Source organism: Lactuca sativa, chromosome 2, assembly GCF_002870075.4.
Source record: "Lactuca sativa cultivar Salinas chromosome 2, Lsat_Salinas_v11, whole genome shotgun sequence".
Lineage (NCBI taxonomy): Eukaryota > Viridiplantae > Streptophyta > Magnoliopsida > Asterales > Asteraceae > Lactuca > Lactuca sativa.
Window position 1 is genome coordinate 156,377,550 of NC_056624.2, and position 6,373 is coordinate 156,383,922.

A 6,373-nucleotide genomic window follows, 5' to 3' on the forward strand; every position below is an offset into this window, starting at 1 on the left:
AACACATTAGTATGCCACATCAGCAGACAACCGAGTTGAACAGTTGTCAACTGAGTTGGACGGTCAGGTGGCCAGAATTGTAAGAAATTGGAAAACAGAATGTCAAAATTAAACTTTTGTGTAAACTTAGTGACTTTTGTGGAATTTACCCAATCTTTGAAGTTATTATGGGCTATATATGCAACAAAATAGAAATCTAAGGAAACACAATGTCAAAATCGAACTTTCGTTTAAACTTAGTGACTTATGGAATTTGCACAATCATTAAAGTTATTATAGACTATATATATATATATATATATATATATATATATATATATATATATATATATATATATATATATATATATATATATATATATAGGGTTAGGTTATATTGTTCTAACTATCTATTTTGTGCATGTAGGATTGATTATGGACCAATCATTTTAGTTATTTTAAGAAAATAATTAATGCATATTAGATGTTAAAGATATAATGAGCATTAATTAGAACTTCAACATTTAATATGCATTAATTACTTTCTTAAAATAATTAAAATGATTGGTCTAGAATCAATCCTACAAGCACACAATAGAGAGTAAAAACATTTGAACCTAAGTCTCTCTCTCTCTCTCTCTATATATATATATATATATATATATATATATATATATATATATATATATATATATATATATATATATATATAGGGTTAGGATTAAATATGAATTTCATATATTGTGTAAATGTGTGACCAAATGTGGAACGTCCGATTGAAACTATCTATGGTTTGAGACTCAGTGGCATGATGGTAAATATATATGGAACTTTAATAATCAATTTTTAAAACTAAACCCAAAATAAGAAACATGCGTTATTTATTTCCTAATTTGGTGGAAATTTAATTAAATACTTAATTACCTTATAATTTAAAATTTCAACATACATTATTATCGTTAATTAAATTAATTATATTAAAAAACGTAGTGTCACTTTAATTAGAAAAGACTTCATTGAGTTTTTTTTATTTTTTTATTTTTATAATTAAGCATTCTTGAAGAATACATGTCCATTTAAGAGATTCTTTTGAGAATTGAACATTTTTATAAAATGAGACCTCATATATTATAAATAATAACAATTTGTACCAAATAATAATTATTCGAAATACAAAATTGACATATTCTTTTGAGAATCATATAAAACTTAATATAAATCAGAATATAATTTTTTGATATATTTTGAAAAATTACTAATGAAAAGAATGGGGTTTAAGAGATTCTTTTGAGAATGAAACATTCTTGAAGAATGCATTTCATTTATTTAGAAGAATTTTAAATCAAAATTTGCAATTTAATAAATCTGGTGCACCTAAGTCGAGAAGAAGAATTAAGTGATTCTTGAAGAACCAAATGATTTTTGTAGAATCAGTGTTATTTTTTATTCTTAGTAGAAGTAAAATGATTCTTAAAGAATAAAGTGATTGTTAAATAAATGTACGTATGTGAAAACATATCTGAATGTATACATCTTTGATTCTCAATGGATTAGTTGATTGTTATGCATGTGTACGAAAATTATACATAAAAAAGCTATAAACCCAACTTTCTGGATTTCAATGATTATGTTATATTAATTAAGAGTTTTATTCTTTTAGAATGATTTAAAAATTAGGTTTATAAATTATTTAAGAGTATATTTGCGTACCAAGACAATCAATTGAAAATATACATATGACCTAATATGAACGACATTCTTTAAGAATATAAGAGGTTTTCCTCCTACGATTAATAAAAGCATTTACAATGACTTTGTGGTTATTACTATAACTGATCGTGTATATGCTGAAAAAATGAAACGGTTGACGTATTCAAACGAAAATCTTATTCATTCCAAATAGATAACATATTTAATAATGGAAAATAAATGTCATATGCAAAAATGCCAAAATTACTCATCTATATTGATTGGACCACAATTGGTCACACATTCACACAATATTTGTTGGTCATACATGATCCTAACTCTATATATATATATATATATATATATATATATATATATATATATATATATATATATATATATAGGGTTAGGTTAATGTGTTTCTTACATTTATTGTGTGCTACAATGCATCAATAGAAATTTAGTAAAATTAAATAATTATTTAATTAAATAAAGATAAAAGTTAAATAATTTCCATAATTGTATGTATATTAAATGATATCCATAATTATAATTCTCTTTTTATGGAAACTAATTAAATTCGCCATTAATGTCAGCAATAACATTATTTCAGAATGAATTCACATCTAGGTTTTTATGTATAGATTCATTTTTTGTTTCATGACTTATTCTCTTAAAATACAATAAAGTTGAATGGAATATGAAGAGCAAGAATGTATTCTTGTGACATCCCCATTTTCACAGTCAGAAAAGAACGATTTGTTTATGCATATTTAAAAATCCAAGTATCCTTTTTGAAGAATAGTATTGCAGAATTTGTTCCCAGAAAACATGATAATGGTGTTATCAAAGCATTTCCGAAGAAATGTATTTTATTTATATTAAAACATTAGGATGTCATCGTCAATACATAAACATAATCATAACGAGATATTACAAGCCTAACAGTAATTAAACTAGTGGCCTAATACTCCTTGAATCTCTCAGCAGAATGTATCTTTCATATAGCCACATGTGATACAATAAACTGAGTGGGTCAGGTTGGGAAACCTGGTGAGTACATAGGGATTTCAATCCCATAATGTGATAATAATGTATATCTCAAACCTGCAAATCAAACTATTATCATTAAAACAAATATAACATATCTCTAAAACAATTTATCCCATCCCGTTGATTCCCACGTATAGATCCTATACAACGATCTTACAAGATCTAGACTAAAGGATCAATATGACAACAAACTAACGACGTTGATTCAGAAATTCCCTGACAACAAATGAGGATCAATAAATACATCAAATGAGAGGAATGGAATCAGTTTCACCATAGACCTTCGTTCATAAAAACACCATAACAATTAAGTCAGGGGTGGTTATCTAGATAACTTTGCCTAGCAGTGGTCTGACACCGTGAGGTATTTTACCCCCAGACTCACCCTATCCGACAATACAACATTAGACATACCTGGTAGTGGTCTATTACTAGCACACTCTATTAGGCAGTCTACGAAGTTCCCTCAATTACTTCGTGAAAGGAAACACTGACACATGAAGCTCATCCGATCACTTCATAAAAGAAACGGTGACTTCAAAGCTCTTCAAAATAAAAGTATGGGGAAATACTAATAAAATACTCCTGTACGCTCCCATAACCCGACACACAATAGTGTAAAAAAAAGACTTTGTACATGATAGTACTTTTGGCACATTATAGTACCCTGGTATGAGTAGGACTCGTACCCCAGAACATAATAATACCTCGACACAAGTAGCACCTAAAACACAGAGCTTTGAAAAAGACTTGGTACATAGAAAGTACTTTTGTACATAAGACATACTCCATCGATCATCAATCTCCTCGAACAGAGTTTCTACTCTCTATTCCGACCACATACGTACCCTTAATAAGATACTACCTAATATCAAAACTTAATTGAACTAAGCATCTCTTTTAAGTCTTAGTTCATCACTAAGCAAACATACAATGCTTATAATCAACTTTCAATGGTACCTCTATTTCCGCAACACTATCCTAATTTAGTGTAATATTTTATACAGAGTATTAAGTATTAACATACATTTATCTTCTCATTTATAACACTTCTATTATTATTATTATTATTATTATTATTATTATTATTATTATAATGTAAATACATCTTAACACATATAGAACCATGTCTGGTTTACATAGCGTATATCATCAAATATACATATATCAAATATTTAAACTAAAACTTTTAATTTTGTTAGGTTACAAAAACATTTTCCCACTTTGTAATTTACTTCATCTCTTTTATTAGTGTATCACATGATTTATGATATAGTTAGAATGAGTTTATTCATAATTCGTCAAATTAAAATGTAAATATTTATTATTATAATTGAGTAAACTCAATGGACAATAAACATTGTATAAAGGAATAAGACTAATAGGTATACAAATTTAAGAACCAAACTTTGATATCATATAAAAAAAAAGAAAAAAAAAACTTGAAATGATAAAATAATATTTTCCTCAAAATGTCATGTGGTCACAAAATATAAATTTAAGGATAATATTCGATCAATATCAAAATTGGGACTGAAATTATAATTTTAGATTAAGTAAATAAACAAATTTGTAATTTACTTCATCACTTTTATTAATGTATCACATGATTTATTACATAGTTAGAATGACTTCATTCATAATTCGTTAAACTAAAATGTAAATATTCATGATTATAATTGAGTAAATTTTATATAGTTATCTAAAAAAAGGAAAAGGAAAAGTAAACTCAATCGACAATGAACATTGTAACAAGGTATAAAGACTACCAGGTATAAAAAGACTTCAAATGGTAAGATAATATTTTTCTCAAAATGTCAGAAGTGGGATTTGAACCCACGCCCTCTCTCGAAGACCAGAACTTGAGTCTGGCGCCTTAGACCACTCGGCCATCCTGACTTGATGTCTTTTAATTGAATCCAGTAACTAAATTCATAACTCTTATCGAACAATCTTTAGAGTTTATCAAGTATCAACGACTCCTATCTTCTTCAGGTTTTATAATAACAATATTTGTAATTGGTAATTTCTGTAATAGTTATTTCTTTGATTCTAAATTTACTCTGACAACCGAGAGCCCTAGAAAATCGAATTATCAAAGCAACGCCACCATGTATTCATTGTTGTTATTCTTAATTTTTTTTTTTCATGATCTTTTCAACCACTTATTTGTATTTTTAAATGCACCTACAATTCTATTGCGTTTCTCCAATTACTTGTAATTTGTTGTACAGTTTCAAGTAAACGATAAAAAATTGTAATGGTAGGTTTTGATGTCGAAGGTAGTGTGAGGTACTAGTGTTCTTAATTTGCTTCTGTTTTGACTATATGTCTACCTTATAAATATAATCAATAATGTTGTTATTTTTTGAATGAGTGCCATTAACAATAGTGAGTTAGGTGTCAATAATTTGTAATTTATCCAGCATCAGTAAGTGAAGATGGTATTTTGCATACTCAATTAAGCTCGTCAAGTTAAAAAGTACTTAAACCATTAAGTTTATTAAGTAAAAAAGAAACAACCGCTTATCCGGGGTTTCCAAAGGGGCAACGCCCCTTTGGCGAGGTTTAGGGGCAGCGCCCCTAGCGGGGTCCAAGGGGTAGAGCCCCTGACTGGGGTCCCGAAATCCTCACCGAATTTTACATATAGGAACATACTGGAAAATTCAATTTCTTGAGGGTGATTATGGTAAAACTAACGAAACTCGTTAGTTTTTGGTAACCCTAAATCCTCATTAAATCCGGATTAACATTACTTGCTTCCAAAGCAACTAATGACGGCCCAACCCTAATGAAACCCTAATTGTGTTTAATATATAAACAACTCTTCCTCTACAGAAGAGGGTTACGATCTTAAGCTCTCGTTTTCATCAGACTTTTAGAGAATCCTCTAGCATATTCGCTTACGTCTTCTGTGCCTAGAAACGTAAGTGTCCACTTGGATTATCCTAGGCTGAATTGTTTGTAACTCAGACATAGGGTAGACATATCAGTTCAAAAAGTGATAGCACGATCCAAGTTGGTATCCAGATCTCCGCCAAAAACCATAAATTTTCCAACATTGCATACTCGAGAGAAAAGCTCATTAGAAGTAGCAAATGGCTAGATATCAAAGCTAAACATTGATCTTCAACCATTTAAGGTATCATTGATGATAAAACTCCATGGGATTAGGAGGAGAAGTTGTAAAATTAGCAAGTAAAATTTGAAACCGCATGGAAATTAGATTAGTGGTGATTGGTGAAATTCCTCACCTTACCCGTTGATGTTGTGTTCACCGGGTTTAACAGTGATGCATGCCAACCAAACCTATGAAATAACGAAATTTGCAATTTTAAATCTGCATGATTGTAACCACAAAAATTGGCAAACCATATGGGTCAAGTTTATAATTTTCTCTTGTTTATTTGTTATTTAATTTTGTCATATATATGTTGTATTTTTTTTTATCAAAATAAATACTTGTTTGTCAAATATTAATTGCTCTTTATTTTATTTTTTTGTTCTTTGACATTTGTTATTTGATTTTGTTATGTACTGTACATTAAAATGATTCATTGGTTTTGTACTTTGAGAAAAAAAAAATTGACAAAAATATTAGTTTAGACACTTTTTTGCAAGATTTCAAACACACAAAATAGTGATGAGTTCC

General features: G+C 28.5%; 1 non-coding gene across 1 annotated transcript; it reads right to left on the reverse strand.

Moving 5' to 3' along the window:
• Positions 1-4,536: 4,536 nt before the first annotated feature.
• Positions 4,537-4,620, reverse strand: TRNAL-CAA (transfer RNA leucine (anticodon CAA)). The gene has a single exon. It is a non-coding gene; the product is annotated as a tRNA-Leu (tRNA).
• Positions 4,621-6,373: the final 1,753 nt, after the last annotated feature.